Source organism: Apium graveolens, chromosome 4 (genome assembly GCF_009905375.1).
Source record: "Apium graveolens cultivar Ventura chromosome 4, ASM990537v1, whole genome shotgun sequence".
Classification (NCBI taxonomy): domain Eukaryota; kingdom Viridiplantae; phylum Streptophyta; class Magnoliopsida; order Apiales; family Apiaceae; genus Apium; species Apium graveolens.
Genome location: NC_133650.1, coordinates 37474675 through 37498159, shown reverse-complemented (window position 1 = coordinate 37498159; position 23485 = coordinate 37474675). Strand labels below are relative to the sequence as shown.

The 23485-nt window shown below is 31.9% G+C and overlaps 1 pseudogene; it reads left to right on the top strand.

Annotated features, from left to right (window-relative positions):
* Positions 1-1025: 1025 nt before the first annotated feature.
* The window catches only part of LOC141718496 (agamous-like MADS-box protein AGL8 homolog), an 81768-nt pseudogene continuing 59308 nt past the window's right edge, over positions 1026-23485 (top strand).

The following is a 23485-nucleotide window of genomic DNA, read 5'->3' as shown; positions in this document are numbered from 1 at the left end:
TTTATCTATTAATTGATAAAAACTGAAATATCTCTCTACCCTAAGGATCCACCCATCCGGGTTTAATCTGTCAAATTAGGGTAAGTCCAGCTTGCGATACTTTCAATTACTTCACCGATTCTCATTTCCCCATCATCAAGACTCCTCATCAAACTTTTCTTTATCTCACCCTTTTTTCCTCCTTGCCCACCACTGGGCACACTTTCAAATGGGTTTGTTCGTCCCCTCGTCCCAATAACATCACCAGTAGCTCTGTGGCCATTACTCCTTATAAAAAAAATCGTATACAACAATTCCGACTGAAACACCTCTTATTTCTTTTGCATTTCTCCGATTAAAGTCTCGTTTGCCGCACGGGCTCTTTCTATCCGGATCTGCAGTTTTTGAGTGACCTGATCAAGGGTAGTTGTCATTTGGTCAACTAAGGTTTGCTGCATCTCCTTTTCGATGCAATTCACTGTCGCTGCCACCTCTTCTATCATGGTACGGCATAATTCAGCCATCGAGGCTTCCATCTGCTCTATCTTCAGACCTTGTCGGGTTTCAGGTTGTAGCGCCATGGACCCACGAGCTCTGATACCAGTTTGGAGTGGATCGCCTTAATGATTCTCAACTAACACAATAACTCAACAGATGGACTAAATTTAATTAATAACAATGAATTCACAGAATTACTAATTAATGAATACAACCTCGAGCTTTCGAGTGGCCGAGAAACTCCCAAGTCCCTCTATAGGGTTTTCTTAACAAAATATAATATAAAGAAACCCGATCCTATTTCCTCTTCTTTTAACCCTCCCTCTTGTTTTCCTTTTCCACCTGTTAAAAGACTTAACTACCCTTTTGGTGCAAAAGGATGTCGTGTGTAAGTCAACGAGTCAAAAGGCTTTCCTTTATTTGTTTTGTTCGTTGCAAAGAACCAATGCTGAAGAAATCCTGGCAAGAACTTGAATATTTTATCTGCATGCTTACTATCAGAAGTTCAACTACTGAAAGGTGGTCTAAGTTCTTAAAAAACTTATTACATGAGAAGCAAAGAGGTATGTCTAAATCAAAGTTCATTCCAAAGTACATACTTAAGTGTTAGGCCTTTATGTATACTGTAGAAGGGGTGAATACGGTATTAACAAATAATTAAAAATAAGAACACAAATATGAAGAATAGTCTTTATATGAATGAATATAAAATATTTACAAAACTCTCTCAAAGGATGAACACATATCCATGAGAGCTTCTAGGTTACATAGAATGATGAAACAATAATTGATACATATGGTGTTAATCTAATATATTCTTATATGCTGCACAATTACACAATCAATCTAGTTGATATGATATACATGAATAAGGAATCCCAATAGATATCCAACTATTTATTGCTACAAATAAGTAAAGCCCTACATCGATATATCTCTGCAAATATATCCTCCTATGATATCTCCTAATTTTCATCTTGAAAAATACGAATATGAACAAATGTTGATGACAAGTACTTCTCAAAAAATACTGATGGCAAACTCTGATAGTCCTAAATACTGATATCATCAATTATATCTAACACGAAGGACAATTCAATTGTTGTTATTCCTAAAGGAGGAGCACAACTGATTGAACAGTTTGGTTCTAAGCTGATTTCTTTCAGTCCGAATGTAAAAGATTATGGGTTGATTCAACTTGATGATCTGTGTGAGCAAAAGTAAAAATTCTGATCTTAATAATGCTATTAACCAGATCGATGAATCATCTCAAAAGCTCAAGGATGTCAAGCAAAGACTGGAAATATAATTGAACATAGCTAAGGATAATCTACCTCGACACTTCTTCAATGAAGCTATATGATATGCCATAGTCCAATATTTGAAGCTAGACTCTGAAATACTGACTCTATGTTTCTACACTTGTTAATAATTCTATATTTTAGATAGTTTTTTACATCATCAATTAAGAACTTGTACATATTTTAATAATGCACATGTTGGGAGAGATTGTTAGATATAATTTATGATATAAGCATTTAACTATAAGAGTTTTCCATCAGAGTATACGACTGAAAGATATCAGAGTTTATCAGTTTATCAGTATTTGATATATCATAGTTTATTATCAGCATTTATCTATTAGCATCTGTCAAAAATGGATTTGAGGAAGAGATTGATTTTATCTATAAGACTTAATTTGTAGAAGATATGTCGGTGTAAGACTTTACTTATTTGTAGCAATCAACAGTTTGATATGTATTATGATTCCTTATTCATGTATATCATATCAATTAGGTTGATTGTGTAACTGTGCAGTATATAAGAACAAATTAGGTTTGCACTAAAAGTGTTTCTTATGATTATATCATTAGTATAACTTATCAGCTCTTAAGGATATATGTTCATCCTTTGATAGAGCTTTGTAAACAGTTTTTATTCATCAATATACAAATTGTTCTTCATATTTGAGTTTTAAATAAAATTGATTGTTACATACCATATTCACCCCCTCTACAGTATACTTAAATGCCTAACAGATACATACAATATTATTGATTTACCGATATAGTTTTATTGATATTTCAATGTTGTTTACAAAAATAATAATCTTGTAGAATACGAATTATGATCAGTCATATATTATTTTTTTTATATCTCGGATTAATAGTTTACATTATTTTGTTCTAATTCGAGCCTCATTACACAGACCAAATTTGACTAATTATTTCTAATTTGATTTTAATATATTTTTTTAACCGTAAGATAATTTTGTTTGAACCTGGATTATCAATATATATGATTTTTTTATAGTTGGTCGAATTATGTTTTGATTTTAATTTTTTTTAGTTTGGATCAATAGGTTAATACTTTTTATAGCCCTGATGAATATAAAATATTTTATTTTAGCCTAGTTCCGTAATATAATATTTTTAGCTTGATAAATAGTATTTACTATTTTATTTTAGCCCGAAACACATTATATCAATTAAATCCAACTAATTATATTTATTTTGCTTTATATATAATTTTGGCTCGAATCAAATAATATAATTTTATTTTAGCCTAGATGAAAAATGTAGATTATTTTGTTTTATTTTGAGACCATTATACCGAGCAACAAATTATCTTCTTATGGTATAGATAGATATGTATATATAATATATAATATATAATATATACTACATAATATATAATATATATATATATTATAATATCTATTTTAGAGTTTGATTAAATAATAATTTAATTGGTTGTTGTAGTAAAGATTATTTTAGAATTTAATTTCAATATGAATTAAAATTTAAATTTATAGAGGAAGTTGACTTCAATATTAATGAAAATTAAAATATTGACGACTAATAAACCCAACCAAACTTTTAATATTTGCTATATTGTAATATACGGATGGTATGTATATGATTTACCTTATTAATAAAGAGTAAATATTAGATTTATGGAAGATTTAGGCTACAAGATTTTTTAATAAGAGTAATTGATTGAGATATTTTGAGGTAATAAAAAAATAAATGAGAAATTATTAAAAATACTATTTTTTTCTATCGTAGGTAACGCTAACTTTCGGTGCGCACTGGGTAAACCCTACGGGCTCACGCAATAATTTTTCTAAGTATTTTTGCAATTTTACTACCTTATGATTTTTTTTGTAAAATTACGGAATCCACTAAAATCAACCATACATGCAACTAGTTGAGTCGAGTTTTTTTTGTTACATTTGAGATTGTATGAGGTTGTATGAGTTTGCATGTATATGTATTTGCAGAAACTCTTTGAGATTGCATGAGGTTGCGTGTATTTGCAGAAACTCGTTGACAGTTGTATCTAGTTGATCCCAGTTGCAAAGAACTGTATTTTTGTAAAAAAAACTGTCGGAAGAGGATAGAGAACAAGATAAACAGACAAGTGACATTCTCAAAGAGAAGATCTGGTTTGCTTAAAAAAGCACATGAAATCTCTGTTCTTTGTAATGCTGAGGTTGCCCTTATTATCTTCTCTACTAAAGGCAAACTCTCTCAATTCTCCGCTGATTCTTGGTATGTACTGTAACTGTATATCTCTCTCCTTATTTATGCTATATCATATTACTTTCCCATTTCTATGTTCAGTTCAATATTTTCTGCAAATTTACACTATTCTTCTTTAGGATAGAAATAGAAGATTTACATGCACAAGTACTAGGTTGCTCAGATTAAACTGATTATATGATATATGCTTTTATATTGGGTTAAATATCAAAGTGGTCACTAAAGTGGAGGTCATATATCACTTCACTCACAGATCTTAACAGGGTATCATTTCAATCACTAAAGTCACAATAAATATCAATCAAGTACCTCCAAATTTTAGTTCAAGGAGTAAAAATATTATTTATAGAGTTTGACACATTATTTTTGAATACTACCGTAACCAAGTAAGAGGTTATGACTTCTAGTATTTATGATAATATATTTAGATTTTATAAAGTTTATTTACTATTTATTTTTTATTATATAATTATTATTTTTGTTTTAATTAAAAATAAATAGTAAAAAAAATTGATAAAATCTAAATATATTGTCATAAATACTAGAAGTCATAACTTTTTACTTGGTTGTGGTAGCATTCCAGAACAATGTGTAAAACTCTATAAATAATATTTTTACTCTTTGAACTAAAATTTGGAGGTACTTGATTGATATTTATTGTGACTTTAATGATTGAAATGATACCCCGTTAAGATCAGTGAACGAAGTGATACATCACCTCCACTTCGGTGACCACTTTGATATTTAACCCCTTTTATATTACCTGTATACACACCGCATTCTGCAAAACAATCAACCTTGCAAAAATTATATATGTAGAATGAAATTTAACGTTTTAATGGACGGGAGGATTGGTTAAAATGTCAAACTTGGTTGTCTATTACCTTGAAAATGAACCATATATTTTAGTGTATACAGGGGGCGTGTCACTGAGAATTAAAACCGTATGCATGTCTGCTATATATCTATCTATTTTGATAATTTAGTTGCTGCACAATTGTGTTTTATTTTATATTTATTCTCCTTAAGTGTGTCAAAATAAATACGGTAAGGTAAGGCTTAAAGCAACTCCAATTGAGTGCTAGTTCATTCCTTATATTTAATATAAAATATTGGATTTTAGTGATTTAGATTATTGATAAGAGCAACTCCGACACCGACAGAGTGCTTGTGTGTTGCTTAAAAATAATATAAATAAATGGAATCCTGGTTATTTAATACATTTTAGGGTAGGACAACTCCAACGACGATCTTTCCCCGAAGTCGTTGACTATTCATAGCTATTACCTTGACACCAAAAAAGAGTTCCTATTTTGGTTCTTTAATATTATAATAATAATAAATTCAAATTATATTCATAATTTTTAAACAAGAGAGAGAAAAAGATAGGAGAAAAGGAGGATGAAAAGAAGGGAAATGAATATTTAATTAATGAATATAAGATAAGGAATGGTTATGCATTCCTTATCTTTAAGGAAGCAAAAGTGGATCTTAAGGTTTTAAGGAATTAGGATTCCGTTGGAGTGCCAATTTTGATTCAATCCTTAAAATTTTAGGTAAGGATCCATTATAAGTAAGTTGTTGGAGTTTTTCTAAGAACTTTGAGTTCGAACAATGTTCCTTATATAGGTTCCTTATTTGATATTATATTATTAATAATAATTTTCATATACTAGATAACAGAGACGGAAAGATAGTGCTCTAATATTATATTATTAAATGAAAGTTAGCATTTGTTAAGAAAAAGGGTAGGTTTGTTATATACAAGTAATGAAAGAAGGATCTTAGTGAAATAAGGACTCGCTAGGATTCTATTGGAACATATTTTTTAGTCTCATTCCTTAACTTACATCTTAAGATAACAAATAGGGAATCTCTTGAAATTGCTCTTAATTTCCATGATAACCTTATTTAGGATTCATCTCACACAACCAAATCGAAATTAGAAGACTAAACTAACCCTTTACTTTTTAGCTCTGGAGATCAAAACGCATGATTATAGATAATTAGGAAGAAAAAAATGTCCAAAATACATTATTTTCGAGTTTCAACTGCCCAAAATACTGATTGGCGATATTTTCCGCCCAAAATATTCAGGAAATACGCATTACATGAATGCGTATTCAGCTTTTAAAATTTTAATAAAAAATACTAATGATAAGCATGTGATTCCCTTTAATTTTTTGTAAGGTATGCGCATGTCTAACATGCGTATACCCAAAAAGTGAAAGGGAATACGCATGTTAGTCATGCATATTCTTTGTTAATTTTTTTAAAGCCCAATATACATCCGCAAATGTGTGTTTGGTGGGTATTTTGGGCTCAGAGTATCGGTAATTGATATTTTGGGTAGTTTACCACAAATGGGGTGTATTTTAGTTTTTGACCCGATTACCAATGGACATGTATAATTGTATACTCAAGTTTCACCCTGCAAAAATTACTTACATCATATTCATGTAGGGTAAATGGTGAAATTCTTATTTTTAATAAGGCAGTGTATATTTCAACAGTTCTTGTTATGACCGGTATTTATAAACCCTATCTATATATAATTGTGTGTTTATAATTAAAATTTAAATTGTATGGAATTATAAATGTGGATGATCTATATGACTGAGTGCCTATAAACTAAGTGTTTAATGTATTAGTTTATATAAAAAAAATTTGAAAAGAAAATCTTATCATTTAGTATTTTTAAATGATTACCAAAAGTACTTCATTTTATATGAAAAATCGATTTTAAAAATCTTTTAATAATAAACTTTCAAATTTTATATCATTAAATTTCTAAAATCATAAGCTATTTTATGATATTTGTTTTGTGATTTATGGAGGTGCATTTATATTTATAAAAATTGTTTTATATAAATTAGTTGATTTTTAAATTACAAATTACTTAGTTTCCCAAGCATGAAAATACCCTCCAATTCAATTTAAAAGGGCATAAGAGACAATTCATACCCCACTAACCTTCTTCTATCCACCAAAAGACTAAACTACCCCTGTATGCACTTTTGCTTGGTTATTGGAGAAGGGCACTTTAGTACATTCCAAATTCAACTATTGAATTAGTGCATGATGAACCATAAAGAGAGGAGTTAACCCAAAACCACATTCCACTCAAGCTCATCATTTTTACTCTCAAATTTTCTCTCCTCCCCCTCTCTTTTTTTTCATTCGGCCGAAGCCCCTTCCCTCATTCCCTTCAATTTTTCTTCATCAAATCCTTGTCATTCTAGTGTAATTCCATTACCCATTCATATAATATACACTTTACAAGAAGTTCCATACTTAGGAGATGAAGTTTAATTCTTGCATGTCTTGATTTTATGAGATCTCCAAGGAGAAACTCTTAATTCATGTGGATTAAAGAGTTCTCTATGAGATATACTTTTTACGTGCATAAACTAAGTGTTTACATGAATAATACTCTTTTAAAACCTCTGAATGCTACTGATCTTTAGTTTTAAAGTCATATTCTACTTTGCATGTTAGAGATAGGGAATTATTTTCAAGTATAATCATGTTATATATGCTCTTCTTTTCGAAAATGTACATGCATGCTTAGTTTGTGTCTAATTCGACCTTATATGTGCTTAAAACAAATTGTTTCCTTGATATTATGCTTGATCTTAGTTCTTAAAAGGTAGTGTGCATGATCTTTTGAAGTTTTTAAGTATTTTAAGTCGAATTTATGAGCTAATAACCCTCTTGTTTAGTCGAACTTGATTTAGTGATCATCTTGAGTTGCATGTTAAGCTTTATTTTGCTTGTTGGTACTATAAGGAATGGATGATCTCCATTATTGGTTAAGGCCTTAGTTTAGAGTTTTATAGTAGTAAATTTGCCTTGGTTGAGATTTAATTCGTGGTTTTAAAGTGGGAGTTAAGGTGGAAAGCCTAGGATAGAATCCTGAAAATTTTTCCAGATTTGCATGTGAGTTTTGTGTTGATTTTGAATGGGCATTTCTTAGGCATTATTAGGACCAAACCACGGGGAGTTAATACTTGGGGTATAATTAAGTCTAGAAGTCACAAATTAGAGAAACTCAACCATTTCGTGAGGTGCACACACCAAAATTTAGAATATGTCCAGCAGGGGACAGTTTTGTTATAACATAGAAATGAGGAGTTTTGACCATGTCATGGGTTGGCCCTCACTAGGCCTTGGTTAGCCCTAGTTAGAGGGAGTGTCAGAGAAGTTTTTCCAGCTATATTTTATAGGAATTGAGTTAGAATCATGTGTCATAAGTTAGTGCAAAACATGATACTTTTTTGTCCAGAAAACAGGGGAACATTGGACTTTAAGCTTAGGCTCAGGTAGGCCCAAGCTAGGCCCTTGAGCAAAACCAAGTTTGAGAGTTTCCTTATGGTCAGAAGAGTCTAGTGTAGAAGTTTGAGAGGTAAAATTGAAGTGTAAGGGTGTCAATTGTACTCATAAACCTATTGGAGTCACCCAGAAATTACTATAATGAGCAAAATCACTTAACCATTAGTTTTAGTGCACTTATGAGTGAGGCCTAGGTTGACCACCATAGTTGTAAGATAGTATGAGGTCAGTAGAGTGTAAGGCCTAAGTCAGGGTCCATATGAACTTGATGGTTTAGAAAATGCACTTCGAGTTATGAGGACGATATTAAGAGTTTTGGCTAGTTTAGCATAACTAAGTGACTTGAGTAAGTGGAATGAGATCATCCATGCCTAGTGATGCAATATAGTGTGTATGGATATATTATTATGTACTTAAATTTTCTATGTGAACATGAGTGGCTATGTGAACTATTATGCTTATAAGGTAATTATAAGCGTTTATGTGTACATAGGCCTAAGTGCCAATGTGCGTAATTTCGGTGTATAATTAGGTTGAGTTAGTGAGTATATATTATAATGAGGATATCATTATTTTATGTAGGCTCTCGAGATGAGGGTAAACTTGCCTTTAAAGTCGGTTGAAGCTCCAGTTGCTCTCACCTGCCAGTGAAGTCAAGCATTTCTCAAGGCAAGTGTTTCAACCTACCTTTTTATTTATACTGCAAGATAGTGTTGGCCCAGATTTTATATATGATGCGAGTATTCTAATTCACCTTGATATATATGATCCAAATGGTTTCAAATCTATCTTTCGTATTATATGCAAATACCATGAACCCTCAAGTATCTATTGCAAGTAGTTTAACTTTGCTTGGAGATTTCTATGCAAGTAATTTAAAAGTCATACCATGCTAATATACCAAGTAATTATGATGTGGAACCCTGTGCAAGTTATACTCAGTAACCTTATCTTGATACCTAAAAGTCAGCTATCCCTTAAAAGTCGTTCATGATTGCTTGATAACCCTATTCTTACCCCTAAAACATGATACCATGTTATACTTTGAACTGATGATCACTTTCTTTATATTTCAATACCTATGTCTTATCTGGAACCATTACCTTGAACGTAGTTTGACTTAGTTCCTTCATACTAGCCGATAACCCTGCTAAATCTCATTGTCAAATTCCTTGTGAATAGAAACCTTGCAATTCCCTTGATAAAGTATAGTCTAGTTGATCATGGCCTTGAAATTTAGTGGACCTATTCCCTGTGCTTCAAAGTTGATCTAGAACCCTTGATAAAGATGCTCACTGTTTAAGAAATTAACCGTCACTTGGCATCAGTTTTTAAAATAAAAAGTTAAAATTTGGATTTCCAGTCCCAAAGGGGGACAAATATTTTCTTTAGATAGTGGATCTGGACTAAGACGCAAGTCCTTTCCGCTCTTAATTTGTAGGCTTAAAAGTTGCCTAGGGATCCCATTAATGTTCTAGAACCCAGCGAGGTTCGGGATTACTTCGTGGCTGATCACCGACTGTAATCTGTAGCATCATAAAATTGTTTTTGATAAGGAAATGGTTTTGAATGGTTTTATTATAATAAAAGATGCCATTATCCTGAAAGTTTATCTCTTGATACAATATTATTGAATCTTTCAATTCCATTGTTAATGTATTATTCTTGTTTATGTATATTATAGCGTTTGTTGAACATTTGGCTCACTACTTGCTTATCCTGATATTACAGCTAGCAGATATGGTTAGATTCAAGCAGATAGCGCGTAAGACTTGTGATTCCGATTCGTATGTTCGAGCTCAGGTAAGTAATTTTGTGTGTGAGGACTCGATATTGGAATCAGGTTGTAATAGTTAATAGTGTTGGGCTGTTCCAAACCCTAAACCGTAAAGATCTTAGATTCGGATGTATTTACTTCCTTTTGTTACCTAATATAATTACTCGTATATTGTCTTTTGTAAATGTTTGGGGCGTGACAGTTCTATTATTATATATTAGCTCATTACATCTTAAAAATATCAAAAAAACAAAAATTCTACATTTTGATTATGTTACCTAATATCAATTAAAATTACAAAAAAAAACTTCTTTCAAAATTATCTTGTATCAATTTTTGAATTTAATTTTTTATTTGACATTTCAAATTAATACATGAATATCTAAACTAAATTCAAAAATCATCTAAAGCTCCAAAACACAAATCTAAAACAAATGGTCTCGTCATCTCACAACACATTATCTAAAGTGTTTCAACACGTTATCTAAAGTGTTTCAACACGTTATCTAAAGTGTTTGGTTAAAATAGTATAAAATATAAAAATATTGATTATCTAATGTATAAGGTGGTGGGGTTGGCTATAATTGTAATTTTTGATTATATTTTAAATTATTATAAATACCATATAGTATTTTAACATAACAATGTGGAGTTTTACAAGTTCAATAAATGTCGACAAATATAACTAATATTCTTGAATTGGCTATTATTTTTATATCCATGGAGTGCCAATTATTTCTCGTATTTTTAATGTAAGGAACAGGTAGAACTTTTAATTAAGGTGTACAAAATTAGCTAAATATTGAAATAAGATTCAAATATACATGAGCACAAAATGTTATCCCTGATTTGTCAATAAAATATTCACAAAACACTCACCAAGCCCGCAAGGGTTGGCTCAGTTGGTTAAAGAGGGGATAACTATCCTCTTGGTCACAGGTGCGAATCCCACGGGAGGAGAATTTATGATTATGCCTCCTGATCTAGAACATATCGCTTAAATGCATTTTATTTTGGTTCACATGATTTGCAGGCTATTTCGTGAGTGTTTTGTCTTGGTTCACGTGGTTTGCAGGCTATTGCGTGAGTCCATAACTTTACTATTTTTGAAAAAAATTAAAATGTAAACAATTGATGGAAAGTGTAAACAAATAGGGACATCGGTTTGTAGGCTATTGCGTGAGCATTTTATCTTGGTTCACGTGGTTTGCAGGCTATTACGTGAGCCCGTAACTTTACTATTTTTGAAATAATTTAAAATGTAAACAATTGATGGAATGTATAAACAAATAGGGACATCCCAGAAAGGAAATTGTAAACAAATAGGAGGGACAGAGAGAGTAATATATACCAACGAAAATAGGAATAGTTGATGGGTAGTTTGTAGACTACATTTGGTTAGTAAACATGAGACTTCATCCAAATTGACACGGGATGCACATAAGGTTAATGTGAAATTTGTCAAACATATGAAAATCAAGTTTATAAATTAATTCAGGTTTTTCCAAAAATACAATATTTCTAAAAGATATTTCGAAAATATTATTGTTTTTAAACTTATTTTCAAAAATTAATTTTTAAAATTTAACTTTAAAAAATTCGATTTGCAATCTCTGCAACATGTGATATAATTTTTATTTTATTTTTTTCAAAGTTAAGTTTGATTCGGTTGCAAATTTGAAACGCAGCAGGTTTAACCTTAAAATTAAACTTCACAAAATTTGAAATTAAGTTGCGTGTCATGTTGTATACTGTATTTTTGACATAGATGATTTAATTGCATAATAGGTTGCAGAGCTTGCAAACCGTATTTTTAAAAATGAAACTTAAAAAATTATATTTTTGAAAATAACTTTGAAAATGATTGTATTTTTTTAAAATGAATTTAAAAACATAGATAATTTGTGTAATTTCTTACTACATTACTTGTTGTAACTTAGAGCATTCCCAAAAGACTCATAGTTCACTCTTGTGTTGATTAAAAACCTGAGTGCCTTAGTATTTAATGATAGGGTTAGTGAGCTTTGGGTTTTAATGACTGCTCTTGCATTAGGGACTATCGATCCTTGCAAGATGCCTACGTATCTCTGTATTGTAGAGAATCAAGCCAAAAAGGTAGTTCTAGGTTGAGGGGTAGAGCTCTTTAAATAGAGGTGAGTCTAGGGTTAGACTTCTGTTGGGAGACTTGGTGGTCAAGTCTCCAACTTAGATGGTAATTAGGAGTCCTATTGAGAAAGGAGCTCCAGAACCTTCTGTGTAGGACTTTGAGTCCGTTTAGAACACATATCCATGTTCTTCCAGTTGTATTGGGCCTAGTACGTGAACAGCTTGTGTTCGTAGACCTTGACGACCTCAGCTAGCGGGCCTTGTCTACATGGGCCGTCTTGAGTCTGCTATGAGTTTGGACCAGACAGTTCTATATTGGACTTTTAGACAAGAAGCCCAGGTGTAATTAATGCAACATTTAATGTGTCTTTAGGATGTATTTTCTATCCATATCAACTCTTTATAAATAATATAAACAATTGGCTTTTACTAATTTAGTATGAGTTCATCTTCAACAATACTCTTTATATTGACTTTTAAATTTATTTTTTATTATTAAAAATATTTTGAAACCTTAAGAATGTAATAAAGTGGATGGAGGAAGAGAATATATATGAATATATATTATAATATTAGTCAAGAGTGAAACTTAGACTCATAAAATTGAGGAGCGAGAAGAGTCTCTTAACTACTAATAGTATGTCTGAACCACATTTTTCTTCTCCTTCTTCAAATCTTGAGTTAGAGAGCATGTTGAAGATGTTCTTGGTGTCTAACTAGTTCTCGTAACTTATTTGACTATTAGAAGCATAGTAAAATTTACAAATATATATATATATACTAGCCTAAAACATGTGCGATACACGGATTGTTTTAAATATTATATAATTTTTTAATTTACTTTAAAATTTAAATATAGACATGTATAAATTAATGATATTTTAGTTTAAAAAAATATCATTGGTTAAGATTTAGTTTTATTGATATTTATAAGTTTTATTGACAATTATGTTTTAGTTAAAAGGTAAATTTTAGCTCGCATCAATAGTATACGGATAGTCTTTAGTTTGGTAAGACGACCAAATCCATCTAATTATATACAGATTTATTTTTGTTTAATTTGTTCAAACCCGGATCAATGGTAAAATAATTGTGTATCAATGGTAAAAAATTATGTTAACCTGAATAAAAGTACATATTATTTTATATTTGTTGGTCTAGTTACTTTCTTATTTTAATTTTGATTTATCATGAATCAAATGTATAATTTTTTAAACCTCGATTAATAGCATATCTTGATTTATTTTAGTCCGGCCTAATTATACTCACTAAATAATCATCTTTATTTTCGTTTTATTAAATAGTATTATTGATATTGTAGAAATTAAAGAAAACATGTAATTATATAAACCCAAATATTGTACAGACATATCTAATATTAAACTTTTAATAATTGATGTAATATCCGGGACATAGCGTGTAATTATTTTTATCGAAAAATGATTATTATGTGATTTTTGGTGAATTATTTGACGATTGGTATTGTTATGTGGATGTTGATATGTGGTAAAGTATAAGTATGTTAATTTTATTTTGTATAGAATAAAATACAGATAATTAAGGTATTTTTCTGGAAATTTTTGGAGTATTATATGATTTTATATTGATTTATTAATTATTTTCTGAATAATTACAAGATTATTTTATAAACCCGGAAATCGTCCGACTTCAACCGTTTTTACGTTTTTACAACCAGAAACTCTTCCAAAAACTCCTTTAAACCCTAATCCGGTAATTCCGGACATTTTCCATTTTTGACTTTTTCAATTCGGATTATAGTTTGACCCGTGCGCGGCCCGGCGCAAGATTGTCGATACGATATTCATTTCGGTGAATCATCAAAACCCGTATTCCCGAAAGACGGGATATTATTACATTATTTTCGTATAAAGTGTTTTATAAAAAGCCTGGTTTGGATAATTATCCAATACGGGTACCAAATCGAATCGTTTTTGCAGTTACTTAGTGGCTAAGCAACTAATTTATCGATCCAATACGATCCAACACGATCCAATATTCCATAAATATATAGCCCTTATATTATTTCATTTTATTCATATAATCATAATCAATCAGAAAAATCCCGTAAAATACAGAGAAAACATCGAATTAATACCGCGTTCTTGAAAATCAATCGCACAAACAGACACATTATCGAACTCCGATTCGGGCGTGCAATATATCGAAACGAAGCTCTCGAAAACCTCTTTCTGAATCCACCATCTATTTTGATGCAGAAATCAAGGTATTTTTCTTATTGAATTATTTTATTTCAAATTTATTAAGGATTAAATTATGAAAATTTGTTCTTGATGTTGTTGATAAGATTTGATGATTCCATCGTGTAGATAATATTTTTCTGGTCAATTTGGTATATTATATGTCAAAAATCGAGTTCAATAACATATAGAAAAGGTGGTTTGATTCTCAGAAATTAAATTAGGGTTCTTGATATGAATGTTCTTAATTGAGATTTAGGAATTTCTTTGTTAAAGTTTATTCTTTAAAACTGATCATGCCATATTATAGATCGCGAGAAGACAAATTTATCGGTGTATCTATAATTAACAAACGATATCAGAAAAGCTTTGATCGGAGTTGGGAAGGTTCGTAGGCGGCGGGTTTTTTCGGTGAATATTCCGGTCAAATGACGAGGTGTTTGATGATTTGGGTTGCATAATCGAATTCGTCTCGATGAACTCTTCCAATCTAAATTTTTTTGTCGAGTACTGGGCCTCGCCGGCGATGGCCGGAGAAGGCGACAGCGGCGGCGGCGGCGGCGCCAAAATGAATCGACCCCTCACTTTTTGGAGATGGTGAAGTTTGATCCCCCGGGTTTCTGGAATTGCAAATAAGTCCCTGTAGTTTGCAAAAAGTATAAATCCTGTATTCTGGTTTCAAAACTTTATAAAAACACGATCGTGGTTTTAAATGTTTTCAAAAAATAGTATTTCCTTTTATTTTAATTTCATAAATTGGTTTTTATTTATTCAAAATTTCAAAAATTTATTATTTTTAATTGTGAAAATTGATTTTAATTCCAAAATAAATCTAAATTATTTAACTAATTAATTTTAGTTGATAATTAATTATTTAATTAGTCAATTAATTTAAATATTAATTATTTAATTACTTTAATTAGTTATTAAATAATTTTAATTGATTATTTATTAGATTTAATTATTTATTTAGATTTAAAAATTCTGAAAAATAGATTCGAGCTTTAATATATTATTTTAAATTATTTTCAAGGCTCGATAATTATTATAAAATTATTTGAAGGTCAGATTCGGGTGTTCGAACCCTATTATTTAATTATAAAATAATTCGGAGTCTCGTTTGTATTCCGAAAAATGTTCAAAAATTCGTATTAAATACCTGAAAAATCATTTTACCCCGAATCTTCTTTGAAAAATTATTTTGATCGAATATATTGCGTGCTATGTGCTACGTGCTATCTGATTGATGTGTTATATGCCTATGTGGTTATTGTTTGACTGTTCTAGTCATAACTTTCAATTCAAAAATCGGATTTGGGTAAAACGAAGGGTAGATAAAAGCTTATGACGTCTATGTGAAGATTAGAATGATATGAGATTGAGTATTGATATATACTTGTGATGCCTAGCAGGGTAATTGAGGCATGGAAACAGAAAGCCAGTGATCAGTAAATAGAACTGAAGCGTAGAAAAAGAAAGCAAGTGATCGGTGAATAAAAGTAAGGCATGGAAAAAGAAGATAAGTGGTTGTTGAAATGATAGATGAATGCAAGTGAAGCTGGTAATCATCTGTGATAACTCAAGTACTTTTGTACCTTCTTCAAGATATATTGTAAATATTTTCAAACTTTCTCATAACATGTTGCTAGTATTCAAAATAAATCATGTTTTATATTGCAAGCACTTTAAACTATTCAACCTTGAACCCTGATTCTTATTAATCTTGAGCCATAAACCTTATTCTTCATAAATCATTGATTGTTGAATTCTCAGATACGAGCCATACACATACGATACTACTCCACAAATACATATCTACCACATACTGATTTCTGATATTGAATTTTTTGACATACCAACCCTTATTCCTTGTTTAACAGAAGACCAATCCTTCGAACCCTTGAACCCTTGGTCTTCTACTTTCTGATTCTTTCCTTGATTGAAATCCAATCTTTTTGAATTCCTTGTTATACCTTCATGGTATTGTGAATCACCCTATGCTTCAAGATAAATGTTGTTTATGATTCAGCTTATTGAATTACATTGGTTATCATATTGAATTGTTTTAGAATTGGATGATTTTATAAATATGGACCAGATTCGTGGTCGGACCAGATTCGTGGTCATAATAGGCCAATGTGTGCCTTGGATCCAGTATATAGAGCAAAGATGGGAGCCTTTCTCGGGATTAGTGTGTGACTGATCAACAACCTAACGTTGGTTTTTAAAATGAAAAGTGAATATCCAATTATAATCGTTGCTTATTCAGAAACTTGATTCTTCTGAATCATTTCAATTGGTAATTGGTTAAACTCAGATATTGCTATTATGACTTGCTGAGCTAGTTAGCTCACTCTTGCAAACCTTTTTATGTTTTCAACAGTTGAAAAGGAAATTGTTGGTAACGAGGATTCCCAGTCCAGTGTGCGAGCTAGGATTCCAGGTTAAGTCGGATCGAGCTAGCAGGAGCTTTATATTGTAGATGAGTTATTCAATATTGTAAGAACGATATCATTAACAATTGTAAGTTGAACTAGTTGGGATTTGGTACGATGTAATAAAAGTTAAGGTTGTGGCTTGTTTTCATACTTTAACCTGTTGCGATCCGTGGTTGTGTAAAGAAGGGTCAATGCATATTATATTTTATATACATGTTTAAATATTGTGGTGTGTGTTGTGAGCCCCAAACTTCTGACCCGGGTTTGGAGGGTGTTACAGTTTTGGTATCAGAGCCACAAGTTATAAGTCACTGAAACAAGCTTAAAATGTCGGGAATGGATAGAGGGTTGGGATTAGGATTAAGAAATAGAAAAATATGACGTCAAGAGGTTGAGTACGACGGTATAGTAGGTTTTGGTATGATTCGTGATGAGATTCAAGATTCTTATCTAGCGACGCAATCATCAGATATCGGCAATGGCAGATTCTTTTATTCCGGTATCGTCTGATTATTCGGAGCATTCAGTCCGAGGACCATCATCTGATTCAAGCCCAGCTCGTCCACCGGTGTTAGCCATGTCACATCCTGTTGTGGTGATTGCACCTTTTCACGTTATTATCACATTCCCTGATGCGAGACTACCTATTCGAGAATCCCCCATATGCTAATTCTGGTTCTACCGGATATTCAATTGTGAGTGCATCTTTTCTTTGTACTCTACATCTTGTTCTATAACATCTGTTTAGAACTCGTCTTATGAAGTAACAACACCAATGAGGATGGATTCGAGAGCTACAGTATATGGTGTGTACACGAGGTATTAAGAAATATGAGAAAGAACCTAGAATGAGGATACGTGTGTTCTAGAAGATAGCCGCTACTAGGTTATATGGAGCTACTAATAAGTATGCCACCTATGATTATCTTGTGGAGTGAGCTAGATGGATTTTAAAGAAGTTTGAAAATATTGGAAATCGAGAATTTTCTTGGAAGTAGATGATGATATTATGACCAAACATGATGCGTATAGTAGTAATGTGATGGGATATTAATCAACCTTGTTTTATAAAAATAGGTTTGATGATTATTAGATTAACCTGTTATACTTAGTAATCATAAGAGGTGATGATGTGAATGTTACTAATATGAAAGATTTGAAGAAAAGAATTGAATAAGATAATATGCAACAATAATTGGAATTTTTGTCGACCAGTGAAGGTAAAATGGACCTAACGAGGGATATAGGATATATAAAAATGAATGAGCTTTTATCTGATTGTGTTATCAATTTGACACTTTGTAGTGGTTGAAAAGAACGACAACCAACTCATATAGTAATGACGACCAGGTGTATGATTTTCAAAATTTTAAACCAGTTTTCGAAAGAGATTTTCTTAACAAATTTTTTTCTAAAAGTCCTTTAAACAAAAAAAGTTTTAAAACTTGGTTGTCCAATTACTCCTTGACTTTCTCAATTGTTATAAGATTTTGATTATCTAGAAGAATATTTGTTCTAGAAGTTAGTGTGGTTTGTTTAGAAGTCCAAGTGGACTCGCTATTATGGAGAAGATTTGACTGATCCTAGAATAATAATGTAAATATTGTCTAACAAGTATAACGACAAAACCAATGTACGGAGAAACTGTTCATCCAATTTCTGAGACGATTAGAGTTCGAAGAATACGTCGATTCACAAAAAGCCGAGTATGAGCAAAGAAGATTTAGGAAATCTCCAGAATTTATAAAGGAAGAACGTCATTAGCAAAAGAGACGATATGTTGAACGATCAGCAACATAGGAAAAATATGAAGTTATGAGTGTAAATCTCGTAAGACTGCAAATAAAGTCGAATTATAAACATGGAAGCGCAACGCGAAAGATACAAGACCCGGTGCATGGGAATTTATTTTAATGATCAATTTAAGAAAGCAATGTAGAGAACTTTCTAAAGTTAATAGATGACTCAGAATGGGATCTATTGATCGGACAAGCGTTGAAGTTCTAAACAGATGAAATATGGATGGCGACTAATGGTATCATTCTTTCCTATATTCTATATATTCTTATGAATCTCGAGTAAAGTATGAACTTCTTTCATGATCGGCTCTATAGGGTGATAAGAAAATTATTGAATCTTTTTCAAATCATTCCTCCTTCAAAATATTGCTTTCTAATTGGGACAAGCAGTGTTATGGTGTGACGCTTTGCCAAAATGACAAAGAGTCTGGTGGGACGCCACATAATCATGTGTTGTATGCCATATAGTATAAAATATTAGCCATCTTGAGTACAAATATGGTTGTCTCACTCATATCCAAATCATCATTAATTCTTTCCTCTTCAATTATGATTTGTTGATTCATGGATCCTTCCGATTGTTTTCTTTTACTCTTATTCCTGACAAAAGGTTTCTAAACAGAACCACATACACAAATTTCCTTCTTGTGTAAGGTCTATTCTTGAAATATTTTAAAAAGGAAGTTAAATGAATCTGTGTAGCAGATGAGGTTATATGATGAGTTTGTATAATTTTAAGCCAATAAATGGTGGACATATATGTACAGAGTATTGAGTGGCATTTATGACACTTATTTATGCTTTAATAAGCTTTGAATTGATGCATTTGTACTCAAGTTGTTAAGTGTTTTAATGAATTTTCTAGTGTTTTTGCATTTAAGGCATTATTCGGGTAATCAAGTGAATTAGCATTGTTTTGGTGCTAATTTGGTGTCCAGGTGGTGTTGGAATTAAAGTTTGTGGAAAGCCGGCTCGAAGCAGCAAAATTTAAGAAGAAATCTGAGTTTTTCCCAGAAGGACGGCACGCCCGCGCTGTGATAGCACACGCCCGTGCCAGGGTTCCAGAAATACAGCACCCCCGCGCTGTGATAGCGCGCGGCCGCGCCGATGCCGAATTCAGGAATCCTATTTCTAATATAATTCTAAAAGGGAAGGCTTCCAGATTGTTGAGGGCTTCTATATATATTCATATTAGGTCATTTTTAAAAAGAGATGGACCAGAGCGCAAGGAGAAGACGACAAGAAACCTTTAGAACAATTCAACCAAGGCGAAGACGATCTAGTTTATTCTTATGAATCTTTGTTTTGAGTTGTAATTTGGATCCTTGTTTCTTATTTTGCTGAACCTATACTCTTGTTTGTACTTGGTTTAATTATTCGTTGTAACACCCCCAAATCCGGGGTCGGGGATCCGGATTGTCAAGAGTTCCATTTCCCTTAATAACACTCAATCTTAATAAACAATCAACTACTCCGTACTGTGACCCCACAATAAACACACACACCACAAGTTATAGTCTCAGAGATGAATACCAAAAATAACACAAGTCATTTTATTCCACAATTATAAACCATTACACCTTAAAAAGGGTTTCTGAATAATTTACATATTCCTTGCCATTATTACAATTCATAATATACATAAGTCTGGTACGTCAAAAGTTGAAAGCCTAGCCTATTGGTAGTTCCTACCTCAGCCACAACGGCATCACACCTACAGGAAACTACGGAACGTTTCCTATCCGCTCATGAATTGGGAGCTTGGTCATGTTCATCTTGTCTATCTGTTGTTGTGTGATGAAAGAAGAAAGCAAAGGTGAGCAACAAGCCCGCCGAAATAATATTTATAATAATTTACAATATATGAGCATTCTCATAGTACTCATGAAAGTCTTGGTCAAGAAGAATTAAACCAAGTTTGATATCTTAATGCGACCAAGTCGCAAAATATTCAGTATATATATACCTATATACTTTTCACAATCCTTGAAATCCTCTGACATGTATAATATACACAGAGTTCCAGTTTATAATTGTATAAAAATATCGTTGCAAGGTGATCTCATATATCTAACCTTGTCTCAACGTTTTTCTGAAAACCTTTGTTATTCATAAGATAATCATTAACTAGATATAAGTTGAAAAGATGAAGTTACAAGATACTCCAATATACTTATATCTTTTTCGAATACTGCTTGAACTACCACCGTTCAAGTTATAATTAGTTTCAAAAGTTCATCACACTGATGAGACTACAAGATAAGACTTGAATAGATTCAATCTTTGAAATATCATTTGAAAGAAATGAAGTTACGAGATACTTCATTATGTCCCGATATATATATACACCTATATATATATACATTTCATACACTCCTTGAAAACCTCTGTTATTTAAATTATAAATAGAGTTGCAATATCCAATGAATTTGAAAAGGAGAAACCTTGGCATAAACCTGATATCTTGCTGATCAGGCAAAGATACCAATAAGTAACCTTTTCTACTAGTAGATGGACGAATTCTCCACTGGTCATCACCCTGGCCACATTAGGACCTATGCTGGACTGCCATTCAGCCACTTACGCATTGATGGACTCCCAATGAGCCACTTACACTTTCATGGACGCCCACAGAGCCCATGTTGCTTATGCCGACTCAATAGATGAACTTACTTCCCGAACGATGGGCAAGTAATCAAGATGTTTTCTCAAAACAGCAACCTTGTTGCGAATGTAAAATACACCAATGAGCCGGATCCCTCAGGTTTTGAGCGAGTATTTAAATCCCCTTCGAAAGGAAGATCTTAATTATAAAAATGAGTTTTGGGATCTGCTCTAACTTTTAAAAATCATTTTGAAGACTCGAAAATATTTTTAAGAATGTTTGGAGTAATGTTGATTTAATGAAATAAATCAGTCCCGATATATTAGAAAATATCTGAATATTATTATTTAAATAATATTCCCATAAAGGATAATCTTTATAAAATAATTGAAGTAGAAGTTTTAAAACTTATACTTGAAATGAATAATAAATAACCAAAGATATACTTATGCGAAAGTACGATCTTTATTTGAATAATCGAAAATAAGTTTGATTATCGAAACATTATTCTTTAATACAATAAAGAATATTATTTAATAAAATAAGCGGAGTCATAAGTCCTCGAATGAATATTCAAAATAATATTCATTAAATAAAATAAGCGGAGTCATAAGTCCTCGAATGAATATTCAAAATAATATTCATTAAATAAAATAAGCGGAGTCATAAGTCCTCGAATGAATATTCAAAATAATATTCATTAAGTAAAATAAAGTTATCGAATAAACCTTATTCGATTAATAGTTTTGAAAACTATTTATATATATATATAAATATATATATATATATATATAATATACTCGGGAACATCATCTCCCGGTTTAGAAAATATTCACCTTTGGGTCCCCTATACCAAGGGTATACGCAACTACTGCTTATCTCTAGCATATGTATTATGCAACTTATAAGCATTTGAATCAACAATTAGACATAAAGATTACGAAACAGGCATGCATATAAACCATATCAGCATTCTCCAATATATCGCAAGATTTGCTAATAACCATCATGCATCTATCACAAGATAATGCATATACATATATACATCACAACAACAGTATAACGGGTAGAAAACTTGCCTGAGTGCTCCGGGGTAGACTTAAGCTTAGAGTGGGTCCGGTAACCTATGAACAATAACATAAGCCGGAATTAAACCACGGTCGCTTAAGAAACTAGACTTTAACCAATTGAACCCTAACGTTTGCTTATGGTCATTTCTACGCTTAACAAATCACATAAGTCGTTCGAGTACCCTCGGCTCCACCATTTTTAATAAATTAACCATTACAAATTTTAAGGCGACGCTTTCGCGAATACCCTACCAACTGCCTAGTCCACTTTTGACATAATTGTCTCATACTCCAATTAGTCATTTAAGGGCCTTAACCAAGGTTTCAAAGTAAGGCGAGGGGTAATGGTTCGTTCGCGAAACGCCGTTACTTAAAACGGTCATTTCTCCTAAACCGTACATCGGATTCAAGCGAACCACATATCAAAACGAAGCTTACGACATAATCTAACTAAACAAGGAAAAGTCACAGATTCAATATTTAGCTCTCTGTCCCGAACACTAAGAACAAGCAGTTGTATGAAATTGGGCATTACGACGACTATGTTTACGCGATTACCAAGTTTTAAACCACTCCAAACAACCATCATTCAACTCACAATCAACAATACAACCAACCCTCATCCAAACCTTACTACATCAGTCCCCAAACCTAAAGATTTTCCAATTTATACAACCCCACACATGAACTACTAGCTATACTTAAGTTTCATTAACTATAAACAAGATTTCAACATCCAAATCACTACAAATCCAATCCAAACTCTAAACACACAAGCATCATACTTCTCATTTACTATAACCATCAAAACCATCATAATACTCAAAGTAAAGTTAGGGTTTGGAGGTGCTATACCTTCCTTGGAGTGATTAGAGTAGCTAGAAAGTCTTAGGGAGCCTCCTACAAGCTTCATCTTTCCAAAGAAATCAAGAACACAAAGTTAAGTTTTGAAGTTTCTAAAATTCAGATTGAAAGAACTGTCAAAACGAGTGTCTTACCATGCTTATTTAGACGAGACTTGTGCACAAGAGTTGTAGGTCATCTCAATACCTTTCCAAAGAGCTATAGAACATACTATTTGAGTGAGTATTGAAGGAGATATGGTAGTTTGAAGTTG